The 15,154-nt window shown below is 42.2% G+C and overlaps 1 protein-coding gene and 2 long non-coding RNA genes across 7 annotated transcripts in view; 2 read left to right on the forward strand and 1 right to left on the reverse strand.

The window, feature by feature from the left end:
• pisd (phosphatidylserine decarboxylase) overlaps positions 1-15,154 on the forward strand; it is a 73,262-nt gene that overhangs the window by 43,020 nt on the left and 15,088 nt on the right. The window lies entirely within an intron of this gene.
• LOC134458884 (uncharacterized) lies at positions 8,323-10,604 on the reverse strand. Its single transcript, XR_010036684.1, has 3 exons — positions 10,532-10,604; positions 9,096-9,300; positions 8,323-8,682 (listed from the first exon to the last, which is right to left on the reverse strand). It is a non-coding gene; the product is annotated as an uncharacterized LOC134458884 (long non-coding RNA).
• Positions 10,710-13,032, forward strand: LOC134458885 (uncharacterized). Its single transcript, XR_010036685.1, has 3 exons — positions 10,710-10,948; positions 12,051-12,257; positions 12,625-13,032. It is a non-coding gene; the product is annotated as an uncharacterized LOC134458885 (long non-coding RNA).

Genomic DNA, 15,154 nt, shown 5'->3' on the forward strand with positions numbered 1-15,154 from the left:
GCCCCAGTTGTTCCTTAGTGTCTGTCTTGATCAGATGGCCGGGCAGAATCACTTTTGAACACATGTGCTGTAACAGTCGTTCTCAACCTTTTTTGAACAAGCGCCCCCTTGGCCTCATCACAAGCCTTCCAACAGCCCCTTGACCTCATCATAAGCCTGACAGCGCCCGTGTTAGTATTAAAAAATTAAGTGGACTAATGCCCCCCCCCCCAATGGCAACTAAGCACTGCCCCCTCTTAGTTGCATCCTTCTCAACGCCCCCCAAGACCTTCCTAATGCCCCCTGGGGGGCTGTACCGCCCCCATTGAGAACCACTGTGCTAGAAGTTTAACCAGCTCTATCTAGCTGTCACAGGCCAAGTGCACCTTCTCTCTCCACCTCCTCGTCCCCCTCGGCAAACAGGCTCTCCAGGCAGCCCCCGCTCACATACTGATGGAGATGAGAACAAAAAAACATGCAAGCTGTAAAATGTTAACCTGGTTCTCACACGGTCGTTGTTACTAACCATCTGGAACATTGTCAATCGCTTAGCTCTGGAAAGGCCTGGATGTGTTCAAAACAGCGCAAACTTGATTGGAGAATTCATGTGACTTTTTTTTAAATCACGTACTACTTCAACCACTGACTTGTATATACCCCGCCCCGCGATTCTGATTGGACAGGCTGTGAAATATCTGATTCCGTTCGGGCTCGTCTAAGATTTCCAGACCCTCGTGCGAGCTCACAAAGTTTAACGAAGATGCACGAAGCACGAAGGGTCTGCGTGACAGCCAGGCTAGTAAAATGTGTATTCTCAACAAAAAGACATCCTTGTTTGAGTAAATGTTTGGCTGATAGACATCTGAATGCAATTTCAACTTTAACCAGATGGGGTGTTGTGGTTAGAGAGTTGGTCTTAAACCAGCAGAGGTGTTACGGTCTGGGAGTTGGTCTGTAGTAGAGGAGTGTGTGTATGTAGACATACTTAAAGGTGGCTTGCAGGTATGACATCACATTGGGGGAACTCCCCCAGGATTCTAAGGTTCTACATAGACTCCTATGAGCCTGCGGAACCCCCAAGTACATAATTGTTAAAATGGTTAACCTGCAACCCCAACTTTAATTGATTGTGAAGGACGTTAAGGGATCTGATCGTTGGCGCTTGACTTACTGATCGTTGGAGGTCTTGGTAGAGGTCAGAGTGTTACAGGTACGTGTCCAGTGCATGTCTGTGACCAGTATATAAACTGTGGGTGGGGGAGGAAATTCCTTCCATCCTTTTCTGTGGCTGGTGGCCTCGTGATGCGAAGATTCAACATCTAAAAAAACACAATAAAAAGGTCGTTCTCTCATTTACAGTTGGGATATTGAATGGGAGAAAGCCCCCCAGAAGTCGCTCTGTGCTAACCTGGTTCTCACGCGATGGTTGCTGGAACATTGTCAATCGCTTAGCTCTGGAAAGGCGCAAGTGTGTTCAAAACAGCTCGAACCTGATTGGAGAATTCATGTGGCTTTTTTGAATCAGTACTACTTCAACCACTGACTTGTAACTTATATACCCCGCGGTCCCGCCCCACGATTCTGATTGGACAGGCTGTGAAATATTTGATTCCGTTCGGGCTCGTCTAAGATTTCCAGACCCTCGTGCGAGCTCACAAAGTTTAACGAAGATGCACGAAGCACGAAGGGTCTGCGTGAGAGCCAGGCTAGCTCTGTGCTGGTTATGGTTTGTTTTATTGAGGCAAGGAGCCACAGGGAAGGACAGGTGGGCAAAGATTGACTTGCACCCCCCCACCCCAGTCAATTCTCTCTTACTGTACATCATCACTATTACGGCTCAATCTGTTATCTCCCTATATTTGCATGACCAGGCCTTGCTTAGACTACAGTACGTATGTGCAACGCAATAACGTGGAAAAGATATGTTATATATTAGTGTAGGGTTGCATGTTAGGTGGACCCAAGGAAGGAACATTAGTATTAGTTTACCGATGAGGGACGAGTCTTGTAAATGTGGCTACCCCTTGGCTCCCGTAGCCCGCCAGCGCAAGCGATTCGTTTTTGATAGTCCATTCAAAATAAAGGAGTAGGTCCACTTCTCTGCTCAACGCTGCATTCTTCCACCAGCAATACGAATAAGATCCAAGTGCACCAGGAGTTACGTCGACTGCGGGCCGACTCTCTCCCCGGCGTCACCATCAATCTACCACCATATTCACATGCCCTTAGCTTATATGGGCGCTCTCAACCCAAAAACCAGTGCTGTTTCCCCCTTGGGCTAAGTGAGGTGTGTCATATGGTAGTGTTGTGTATAACCTAAATGCGCTGACCTCTCCCTGACCTCTCATATCGTAACACTCACCCATAGCTCAAGTGACCCCCTCATTGGGCCAAGGGCATTGTCCCTCTAGTAAGTGTATGTAAGTCGCTAAGACAGCAGTGTAATGTAATCTAACAATCTTTTTGAACGCATAGCAATCTCCTCCCACACACTGTCCTCATTTGCAGTAGAAACTCATTTACTGTGCAAATGTGTCAGGCAGCTTATCAATCATCAGTGTGTAAGCGCAACGGAAGTCTGTTTTGCATTTATTTGGATGACATCATTCTATGTCTGGACCAGAGCGTGATGACCGCCGCGGTGCGTCTGTTGGCACCATATGCCTGTGGTCAGCGCGACATGGCTACAGTACTGTACAAGCAATTTCGTAATGTCATCGCCATGGCAACAATAAACAAACAGCTGTTTGTGTTGCGCTGTGTGTGGTCTAATGGTGTCCGGTCCAGTGAAGTGTTAATCTTCTGATAATCCCTGTGGGTCTTGGACACAAGATTGGCGTTTAGTTAACGCTCTTGTCAAGCCTCGATGTCTTCTCGCCTCTTTTTGCCATTGTCCCTTTTTCCACCCCTCTCTGTTTCCATCTCTGTCTTTCCCTCTTTTCAAATCTCTCTCTCTGTTGTTCTTTCTGTCTACTTATCCCTCTCTCTTTATCTTCTCCTATCTCATGTTTTCCTCCCTCTATCTGTATTTCTCCCTTTCTATGTCTCTCTCTCTCCCTTTCCCTCTCTACATGTGTTGTGTCTTTATATTCCTCACTTACTGTAGCTTTTTCTAGCGATCTCTCACCCCCCCCCCCCTCCAGATCTTCTCCTCCATATCGCTGCTGCTATATATAGACTCTGTGTGAGATGTGTTCGCCTGCAAATATCCTCAGAAGAGGCATAGTGCAGTGCCACAGAAAACCACCTTTTTCAAATCGCACCCCACAAATGGCTACGAGTTCATGAAAAGCATGCTCCATTGATCTACTATGTAAGGATCACTTCTACAGAGCCATTTAAATAGCACATTAGCATTTCAAGGTGCTTGGCTAGACATTTTTTTAGGGATGTTTATAACCTTTCGACACACGTTCATTGATCGCAGGCCTGTGTGACAGGCACAAACACTTGAACACTTGAAAGAAGTGTTATTAAAATATATACCTTCTCCCAAAAATACACAAATAAATAAATAAATCGTAATACAGAATTAACTTAATGGATATTTTTAGCCTTCCAGAATGCAGCCGAAGGGTCTCAAGCACATTTTGATCTCTGTGCACAGAGTACATAGGTGAGCAGAGACTGTCCAAAAATGTGTCTTTCTCCCAAAAATAACCACATAAATAATTAATTATACTAATACAGAATCAACCACATGGATATTTTTAGCCATAGTTGTGCTCAATCATGCTTTGTTCCGTGTGCTCGGAGTGAATGGGTAAGGAGGAGAGGGTCTTAAAATGTCGGTTTCTCCCAAAAATAAACTCATAAATAATTAATATTAATACAATTAAAGGGGTATGCCACTATTTTGGGGCTTAGTACAGTTAAAATCTTTGGCTGGGGTTTAGGAAGGTGGTAAAGTGTCTTATTTTTCATGTTAAGTGCTGTCTTGCTTTAAGACAAGTTAAAAGAGGGAGTATGTAGCTAAGCCAGTGAAAGTCAATGGATCACTGTAGCATGTAGCATGCTACACGGATGCATTGACTTTCACTAGCTTAGCGACATGCTCCCTCTTTTAACTTGTCTTAAAGCAAGACAAAGGCTTACATGAAAAATAAGACACTTTGCCACCTTTATAAACCCTGGACAACGATTTTAACTGTATTAAACCCCAAAATAGTCGCATACCCCTTTAAATTGATATTTTTAGGCCTGCGGGAACACATCTAATGGTTCGGAAAAACGTTTTGTTATGTGAGCTATGCGTGTACTAAAAGCCGTGTGAGCTAAAAATGATTGTGTTGGCCTCTACAATGGCTCTAACGGTAAGGGCATTGACATGACGCCAGGGACCCGGGTTCAATTCTGTAGGTTATTTCCCGGTCCTCCCCCATCTCTCTCTCCTACTAAGTTCCTGAATAAATGCATAAAACCCAAATTTGAGGGTGTTTCCCCAAAAATAAACAAATACAGAGTAAACTAAATGGATATTTTTTTAGCGTTTCGACGCATATCTAATGGTTCTCAAGAAAGCGTTGCTCTGTGTGCTTGGAGTGAATGAGGAAAAGGCTAAAAGTCAGCTCCTCCCAAAATTACAAACCCCATAAATAAGTTCAGAATCAACTGAATTGATGTGTTTACATGTTATGGTTCTCAATCACGTTTTGTTCTGTGTGCTAGGAGATAACTAAGAGCTAAAAATGAGTGTGCTGCCCTAAAAATAAGCAAATAATAATGTATAATAGAGTCAAATAAAGGGATATTTTTAGCATTTTGGCACACATCTAATGGTTCTAAACTAACTTCTAAGGAGAGAGAGAGGCTAAAAAAGGCAGTTTCTCCCAGAAATAAACACATTAATAATTAATATACAGTATACAGAGTCAACTAAAAGGATATTTTTAGCCTTTCGGCACACATCTAATGGCTGTGAGGAACGTGCTGTGCTGAATATTGGATGAGAGCAGTGCGAGCCCCTGTAAGCCAGAGGGGAAACCTGCGTTAAGCCCTCTGAGCAGCACTCTTCTGTCAGCTGGACCTGAAGCCCTCTTAATCCACTTAGGCCTTCTCCCATTCTCTCTCTCTCTCTCTCTCTCTCTCTCTCTCTCTCTCTCTCTCTCTCTCTCTCTCTCTCTCTCTCTCTCTCTCACACACTCACACTCACACTCACACTCACACACACACACACACACACACACACACACACACACACACACACACACACACACACACACACAGCCACATCCGGGCCATCAGCAGCGTAGGGTGGACTCAAATCTAACTTCCCGGTCTGAATGACTGTTTTCAGCCATTTCCACCCACTTGGCTCTGCCAAAGCAGGGGTGAAATTTCTGGAAAGCGTAGTTGTTAGCCCTTAGCAACTTCGATAGTTGCCAATGGGAAATTGCATTGCAACCAACAAAGTAGCTAACATAGTTAGCAACTACCCTTTCCAGGTTGGTCTGTGCCGAGTCAGGGTGGTCTCCAAGCTAATTTTAAGGTTTTCCCCCCTCTTTAATGGCTCCAGTGGCTATGCCAGGACAGGACAAGAGGGAGGGACTGAAAGCTAACTTTGGGATCTCTTTCTAAAGCACCCCATTTGGCAATGCCAATGGCTACCGTAAGTGAAGGCTAACTTCAAGGTCTTTGAGTGTCTTTTTTCTGAAGACCCTTTTTGGATAGGCCCGAGTGGGTTGGGCGCAAAGTGAATGTGAAGGCTTTCTCAAAAGCAGCCTTTGGTTGTGCCAAGACAAGGCGGATTGAAAGTTGACTTTTAAGGTCTCTCGGGTCCATTTGGCTATGCCACTGCAGGGTGAACACAAAGCGAACTGTAAGCTTTTCAACAGTGCCAAGGAGATTTTAATTCTCTATTACATGTTGAGTGGTCTCAGTACCAGAATGCCAAAGCCAAACTACTGAGTCCTCACACTACCTACAAATGAGGGACAACACTATCTGGTGCTACTGGCTCTGTAATAGAGGGACACTACTTTTTCCAGGGGGCAGAAGTATTTTTTTCCCCCATAATTTGGATAGGACAGGTCAGAGAGAAACGGGAAGGAAGTGGGAGAGAGATGGGGAAGGGTGAGGAAATGGCCCAAACCGGACTCGAATCTGGGTGTAATGTGTAAGATTTCCCATATATGGTATGTGCGTATTAGCGCACTGCACCACAGCATCCCCAGGGACAGAACCTTTTTTTTTTACATTACATTTAATTGGCGTCTTCATGTCAAAGCAACTTTCAAAAATACAACATTTTACATAAATTGCATCATGTGATCTCTTTAGGCCATTATATCATGATATGTTGTAAATGTCTAAATCGTTATAGCATCCATTTCCCTGCTGTATTTGGGAGACGGTGAAGGGTAAAATATATGGGCTCGTGCTGCCTTGTAGGTCAGTGCATTAGCGCCCTCCTGTTGTTAGCCATGAGGACCTCGACTAGTGCAACAGACCTGCTGTCATAGCACATACACATATGAGCACACACTTGCACACACACACACACACACACACACACAGTTGACTGTACACACGCATGTACGCACAGGAGCACATACTTGCCTGTACACACACGTGCACGCACACACACACACACACACACACACACACACACACACACACACACACACACACACACACACACACACACACACACACAGCAATACCAGATGGTTTTCACATTGTGATTGTTGCACAGGTCAGGTGGCAGATGGTACATCGGTTTGCATCACCCGCTACCATGCATGCTGCACACCTGAGAGGGCAATATCGTCTGTGGCAGTGAATGAACAGGGACATACAACAGACCATGCATGGAAGGAAACATGGGTACTACTAGGGATGTGTTGTAAGGGTACATGAATACTATTGGAATTATGTTGGAAGTAATGTATGATTTATAGTTAATTAACACATGACCTATGTATGCATTGATGGTTAGTATACTAGTAATGTGAAGGGAGTCCTGCTTGGAATCATAATGACCCACTATTAACTAATTGTGCAAATCAAAGGTGAATTCATGGTGTGAGTTCCAAGTGTTAATATACCATGTATTAACACTGCTGATAACACTGCTGTTAATATATTATGTGTCCAAGTGTTAATATATTCTGTATTAACACTGCCAGATCGTTCCTTATCATACAAGAATTCGACCTGGACGTGGAATTAATTGATAGACTTGGCCTACCTTATGCATGCAGCAGATGTTGAGTGTAGAAGTAAAGTTAACATGGTGGATGAAAGGTAAATTTAAAGTGCAAAATTATACTGGAAATGAATCCCATGCTAAAAATCCTGCCTTATCACGATCCAGTCGTTTCTCAAGATAGTTGACTCACGTAGGCTGCGTGACACCACTGTGCCAGGAAGATGTTGCGATAGGGCACCGTTGGCTCTGCATTGTTTGAAACGTGGAGGGGTGCTTGCAACCTTCATATCGTTCACCTGCTGGCTGTGGCCTAGAAGCCGCCTCTTTTGGACACACATTCCCTGGTGCAATGTTTTGCCACTCTGGCCAGAGATCATTTCCCACTTCACATTCTTGTGACCAGCCGCAGTCATTTGTAATATTAATATACAAGCTATATCATATTATGTCCCATGTGTCAAGGTCTGCTTGTTGAAAGGGGAGGGGGGGGGGTGTATTATTGGGTAGGCCTTCGTCTAAGATGATCTTGTAACCAGCACCACACAAGTAATATTTTTCTGTATGAGGTCATATCTAAAGTAATGATTAATTAATGTATCATTTAACAACATCTTTGGAGTCATAATATAAGTCATGATGACTATGGCATTAGCTAATGTATAAAGAAGAGATATTCCAAGTGTGTTAATATATACTCACAAAAGATTTTACGCTTAACTACTGAATCTTTGCCCCTTATTCTGCGGTCATGACATGATAATGACTACTATAGCATTAGCTAATGCATGAAGAAGTGATATTCAGAATGTGTTACTATGTACTCAGAGAAGAACTTCTGATTAACTAACATTATCAATAAAAACACCAGTTTGTGTACAAATTTTAATAAGCAAAAATGTTAAACAAGGGATCACACAATAACATACCACAGGCTTACATACATTTATCCAGAGAGAGAGAGAGAGAGAGAGAGAGAGCGAGAGCGAGAGCGAGAGCGAGAGAGAGAGCGAGAGCGAGAGAGAGAGAGAAAGCGACAGACAGACAGACAGACAGACAGACAGACAGACAGACAGACAGACAGACAGACAGACAGACAGACAGACCGACCGACCAACGCGCGCACACACACACACACACACACACACACACACACACACACACACACACACACACACACACACACTCTCCTGAAAATGTCCAAAAGATGAGTCCATGGTTTACAGATGCAGAGCAAGATGCATTGTCCAATATGAAACTCGGAAAGTCCAAGTTGCATGGTCCACAGAGAAAGCTGGGGTTGACATACTGGGAGGCGCGCAAGGTGTTTGGATCCGCAAACTACTGACAGTGGTTCACTGTGAAGTGCCTGTAGCCTGTCGCAGCCAATGCACTCCTGTAAGTGCCCCATTGGTCACTGATGACGGTGGTTCCCGGACGCACGTGGTTAACCACACCAGCCACAAGACAGGATGTTTCTGGCGGTCACCTACTCCTAATATTCTTAATACCCACTTTTTCCGTCGCCATGTTGCACCGGCCCTTCTGTGGTGATACTGTAAATACACAAGAGAGTAACGTAAGTGAGTAAGTAAGTACATTTTACTTAAAAAGCACATAAAACAGTACAAAACTGACCAAAATGATGAACAGATATTAAAAGGAGAAGGGAACAATGTCAGATAAAATCCATGCAGCTTGACCTGCACGTTTTTTGAAAATATGCAGCACCATGGGTGACATCATCAAAGCTTAAGGTGGTCCAACAACATGTTGCTGTGCTGCTTCACAGTGGTACCTCTCCAGCCCCCCAGGGGAGGTTGAGATGGCTGCGGTGCTTAGTTGCCTTTAGGGGGCATTCGTCTACTTAATTTTTTAAATACTAAGTGGGGCGTTTGCAGGCTTATGATGAGGTCAAGTAGGTGTTGGGAGGCTCATGATGAAGAGAAGGGGGCGTTGGGAGGCTCACCTTGCTATTATTACAACAACTTTCATCAATAGCTGCAAACTCTCAACGATCTCCAACCATTTGACCATGGCGTCTCATGTGGGCCTTTATTGCATGATTGCAAATCCATCCGACTGTTCCAGCCATCTTTGACCGTGTCCTGGAACTCTTCGCAACTCCATCCTGCATCATGTCACTCTGCCTAAAGCACAAAACCTGAAAGAAACTGACCAAAGGCAGAATATAAAAAAAATAATTAAACATATGGTCAGTAGACAACACAGCACTGTAGTCTAAAATTCCCTTGTAAAGACAGTATAACCCCATTCACATTAAACTATTACTGGCAAATTCTGCCAATATCATTTCTAAAGAAAAAGTGTATGGAGTTTAGGACACTACATCTACATCTTGTGAAATGGCCGCCATACTGAATTTTCTTGTGCCCAGTGATTTTTTTCCCTGAAGTGTGACCCTTAGAGAGTATTTCAGCTAAATTACATGTCTTTATACCAAAGTAAGTGGCTTTTACAGTAACCATTAGTAGCAGAGACGGCCATCTTGAAAAATGGGTGCCATATTGACTTTAAGTGAGGCCAGCATTTTTTTTTTCTAAAAAGTGACCCGTAGAGAATATTTCAGCCATTTACATTTTTAACCAAAGTAAAGGGTTTTATAACCCTTTAATAGCAGTGGCAGATATCTTGAAAAATGCCGGCTATATTACAATTTTGCGTGGCCAGCTTTTTTAATTCAAAAAAGTGACCCTTAGAGTGATTTGCCAAATTCCATGCTTTTATGCCAAAGTGTACGATTATGTCACTACGCTGCTCTAGTAGATCTAGCAGAAATTCACTCCTCTCAACTCCACTCCACAGGCACACATAGAAGTCACAAGTCCATTGGAGAGGAGTTATGTCAGTTCTATTCCACTGGCTGGTAGTGTTCTTATTTGCTACTGGTTTGTCAAATTATGCTACCAAAAGTGACCACTAGGGGCTTAAATACAGTATTGCATTTCAATGGTAAGGCATGGCAAGACACCTCTTCAAACATGTTATTTTTTTTTTATTTATTTTTTTTGCTGGGATGTGCACTACAGGTTGAGATAATGGAACGACATAGATTTCATTTCTACAGGCTAGCAATTTCTATTGGCCTCACTAGGCTAAAAACAGAGATCTGGAAACACCACAGCAGCATATTGTCTTTCTTGTATTTTACTGAATCATTTTTGTGAAATTGATAAACGAACACATAAACCTACAAAACATGTATCATAGCTGTTAAATGAAGAACCATTAATTACTGTAGCTGAGTTGCACCAAGTGTTTGCTCAGCCATTATCCAAACTACTTCGTTTTAATTGGAATTTTTAAGCTACTAAAATGTATATATGAACTACCCGCATGAAATACACTACATATAAGAGGAATTGTGCAAAATAAAGTACTTACATGTGTTGTTTGAACAAGCACGTTGTAGGAGTGACAAAGAGAGCTGTCTGCATCGTTGTAGCATGGCCAAAATGGCTACAACAACGCCTTTGTTCTCACTTTCCTGTTCAACTCACAATACAAGTCAAGAATAGCTTTTTAATTACATTAGTTCTACCACAATTGTAAATAGTGCACATTGCATGAAAGGAAAATCGAAATGCATCATTTTGATTTTCATTATATGCAATAGTCAGCAGCATTTACGGTTGTGGTAAAACTAATGTAATCACCAAGCTATTCGTGACTTTTATTTTGACAAAAGATTTGAACAGGAAGTTACGAGCGGAAGTGTTATTGTAGCCATTTCGACCGTGCCACAACGATGCCGACAGCTCTCTTTGCCACCCCTACAACGTGCTTGTTCAAGCAGCTCCTGTGAGTACTTTATTTTGAATAATTCATCTCATTTGTAGTGTATTTCATGCTGGTAGTTCATATATTAATTTTAGTAACTTCAAAATTCCAATTAAAACGAAGTAGGCCTAGTTTGGATAATGGCTGAGCAAACACTTGGTGCAACTCAGCTACAGTAATTCATGGTTCTTCATTTAAGCTTAGAAACTTTGATACATGTTTTGTAGGCCTATGTGTTTGTCTATCATTTTCACAAAAACATATTAAGTAAAATACAAGAAAGACAATATGCTTCTGTTGTGTTTCTGCCTTACCACTGAATTGCAATATAATATACTGTATTTAAGCCCCCCAGTGGTCACTTTTGGAAGCGTAATAATTTGACAAACCAGTAGCAAATAAGATTACCAGCCAGTAGAGTAGAACTGGCAGAACTCCTCTTCAATGGACTTATGACTTCTGTGTGTGCCTGTGGAGGGGAGTTGAAAGGGGTGAATTTCTGCTAGATGTACTTGAGCAGCTTAGTGACATAGTCATACACTTTGGTATAAATGCATGGAATTTGTCAAATATACTTTCTGAGGGTCACTTTCTTTAATAAAAAAGCGGGCCACACAACATTGTAATATAGGCAGCATTTTCCAAGATGGCTGCCACTGCTATTGAATGGTTAGTATAAAACCATTTACTTTGGTTAAAAAATGCAATATGACTGAAATACTATCTGAGGGTCACTTTTTAGGAAAAAAAATGTTGGCCACACTTAAAGTCAGTATGGCGCCCATTTTTCAGATGGCCGTCTCTGCTACTAATAGTTACTGTAAAAGCCACTTACTTTGGTGTAAAGACATGGAATTTAGCTGAAATATTCTCTAAGGGTCACACTTCAGGAAAAAAAAACACTGACCACAAGATAATTCAATGTGGCGGCCATTTCTCAAGATGTAGATGTAGTGTCCTAAACTACATAAACTTTTTCTTTAGAAATGATATTGCCAGAAATTGCCTCTAATAGTTTAATATGAAGGGGTTATACTGTCTTTACGAGGGAATTTTAGACTACAGTGCTGTGTTGTCTACTGACTATATGTTTAATTATTTTTTCTATTCTGCCTTTGGTCAGTTTCTTTCAGGTTTTGTGCTTAGAAAGAGTGACATGATGCAGGATGGAGTTGCGAGGAGTTCCCGGACACGGTCAAAGATGGCTGGAACAGTCGGATGGATTTGCAATCATGCAATAAATGCCCACATAAGACGCCATGGTCAAATGGTTGGAGATCGTTGACAGTTTGCAGCTATTGATGAAAGTTGTTTCCGTAATAAAAGCAAGGTGAGCCTCCCAAAACCCCCATAAGCCTGCCAACGTCCCCGTTAGTATTGAAAAAATAAAGTAGACTAATGCCCCCTAAAGGCAACTAAGCACCGCAGCCATCTCAACCTCCCCTGGGGGGCTGGAGAGGTACCACTGTGAAGCAGTACAGCAACATGTTGTTGGACCACCTTAAGCTTTGATGATGTCACCCATGGTGCTGCATATTTTCAAAAAACTGCAGGCCAAGCTGCATGGATTTTATCTGACATTTTTCCCTTCTCCTTTTAATATCTGTATCACTTTGGTCAGTTTTGTACTGTTTATGTGCTTTATAAATAAAATGTACTTACTTACTCACTTACTTTACTTTCTTGTATATTTACAGTATCACCACAGAAGGGCCGGTGCAACATGGCGACGGAAAAAAGTGGGTTTTAAGAATATTAGGAGTTGGTGACCACCAGAAACGTCCTGTCTTGTGGCTGGTGAGGAGAAGCTGGTGTGGTTAAACACGTGCGTCCGGTTACCACCGTCATCAGTGTCCAATGGGGCGCTTACAGGAGTGCATTGGCTGCGACAGGCTACAGGCACTTCACAGTGAACCACTGTCAGTGGTTTGCGGATCCAAACACCTTGTGCGCCTCCCAGTATGTCAACCCCAGCTTTCTCTGTGGACCATGCAACTTGGACTTTCCGAGTTTCATATAGGACAATGCATCTTGCTCTGCATCTGTAAACCATGGACTCATCTTTTGGACGTTTTCAGGAGAATGGCTTTGTGTGTGTGTGTGTGTGTGTGTGTGTGTGTGTGTGTGTGTGTGGCTCGGTCGGTTGCTCGGTCGGTCTGTCTGTCTGTCTGTCTGTCGCTTTCTCTCTCTCTCTCTCTCTCTCTCTCTCGCTCTCGCTCTCGCTCTCTCTCTCTCTCTATGGATAAATGTATGTAAGCCTGTGGTATGTTATTGTGTGATCCCTTGTTTAACATTTTTGCTTATTAAAATTTGTACACAAACTGGTGTTTTTATTGATGATGTTAGCTAATCAGAAGTTCTTCTCTGAGTACATAGTAACACATTCTGAATATCACTTCTTCATGCATTAGCTAATGCTATAGTACTCATTATCATGTCATGACCGCAGAATAAGGGGCAAAGATTCAGTAGTTAAGCGTAAAATCTTTTGTGAGTATATATTAACACACTTGGAATATCTCTTCTTTATACATTAACTAATGCCATAGTGATCGTGACTTATATTATGACTCCAAAGATGTTGTTAAATAATACATTAATTAATCATTACTTTAGATATGACCTCATACAGAAAAATATTACTTGTGTGGTGCTGGTTACAAGATCATCTTAGACGAAGGCCTACCCAATAATACACCCCCCCCCTCCCCCCTCCCCTTTCAACAAGCAGACCTTGACACATGGGACATAATATGATATAGCTTGTATATTAATATTACAAATGACTGCGGCTGGTCACAAGAATGTGAAGTGGGAAATTATCTCTGGCCAGAGTGGCAAAACATTGCACCAGGGACTGTGTGTCCAGAAGAGGCGGCTTCTAGGCCACAGCCAGCAGGTGAACGATATGAAGGTTGCAAGCACCCCTCCACGTTTCAAACAATGCAGAGCCAACGGTGCCCTATCGCAACATCTTCCTGGCACAGTGGTGTCACACAGCCTACTTGAGTCAACTATCTTGAGAAACGACTGGATCGTGATAAGGCAGGATTTTTAGCATGGGATTCATTTCCAGTATAATTTTGCACTTTAAATTTACCTTTCATCCACCATGTTAACTTTACTTCTACACTCAACATCTGCTGCATGCATAAGGTAGGCCAAGTCTATCAATTAATTCCACGTCCAGGTCGAATTCTTGTATGATAAGGAACGATCTGGCAGTGTTAATACAGAATATATTAACACTTGGACACATAATATATTAACAGCAGTGTTATCAGCAGTGTTAATACATGATATATGAACACTTGGAACTCACACCATGAATTCACCTTTGATTTGCACAATTAGTTAATAGTGGGTCATTATGATTTCAAGCAGGACTCCCTTCTCATTACTAGTATACTAACCATCAATGCATACATAGGTCATGTGTTAATTAACTATAAATCATACATTACTTCCAACATAATTCCATTAGTAATCATGTACCCTTATTGTAAAGTGTTACCAATATAATTCAGCTTAGGTTTTAAAGACATTTGTGCTGATTAAACCAATTCAACCCTCTTTCAACTTTAGTATATATTTAAGAAGCATTTACACCGGCTTTCAGTTAGCTATTAACCCATTGATGCCTAAAGCACTTGCAAAAAAGGCTCCTGAATGCCTAAGCCCTTTTTACGTAAAGGCCTATAAAAACCAAAATATCAGCCTATAAAAACCAAAATATCTCAGCCTCTGAAGCACATAAAAACATGGCATGAGTTGCATTTAAACACCAAGACCCTCATCTTGCATTAGAATGTGTTAATTCAACTGTAATATACCAAGATTTTAAATAATTGTCTTAAATTTCATGAGCCTGAATGTTGCGTCATGCAGCTCCAGACGCCAGGGCCAGTGTTGCGCAATGCAACATCCAGCATCAATGGGTTAAACGAACAAAAGGATTTGGTGCAGACATTTTTCTGTCTTGCTTCAGAGTGAAAGTGTAGATAAAAGATGTCAATGTTTGACTTGTTTGTTTTGTGTTCTGTGCTTCAATGACCAGTGGCTGTTGTAGCCTACTGTTAAAACACAGGTTAGCTGTGTCCAAATGGTTTTGGAGTTGGACTGTAAAATGTAAGAGATCAATTGGTAGCGTTTCTTATTGAGGTGTAGGAGGATGGAGGTTTGCTATTTTTCCATGCCAAGCTCTGCTTGCTAGCATCCCTTACGTAA

The sequence above is a fragment of the Engraulis encrasicolus genome, chromosome 11, assembly GCF_034702125.1.
Source record: "Engraulis encrasicolus isolate BLACKSEA-1 chromosome 11, IST_EnEncr_1.0, whole genome shotgun sequence".
In the NCBI taxonomy this organism is placed as follows: domain Eukaryota; kingdom Metazoa; phylum Chordata; class Actinopteri; order Clupeiformes; family Engraulidae; genus Engraulis; species Engraulis encrasicolus.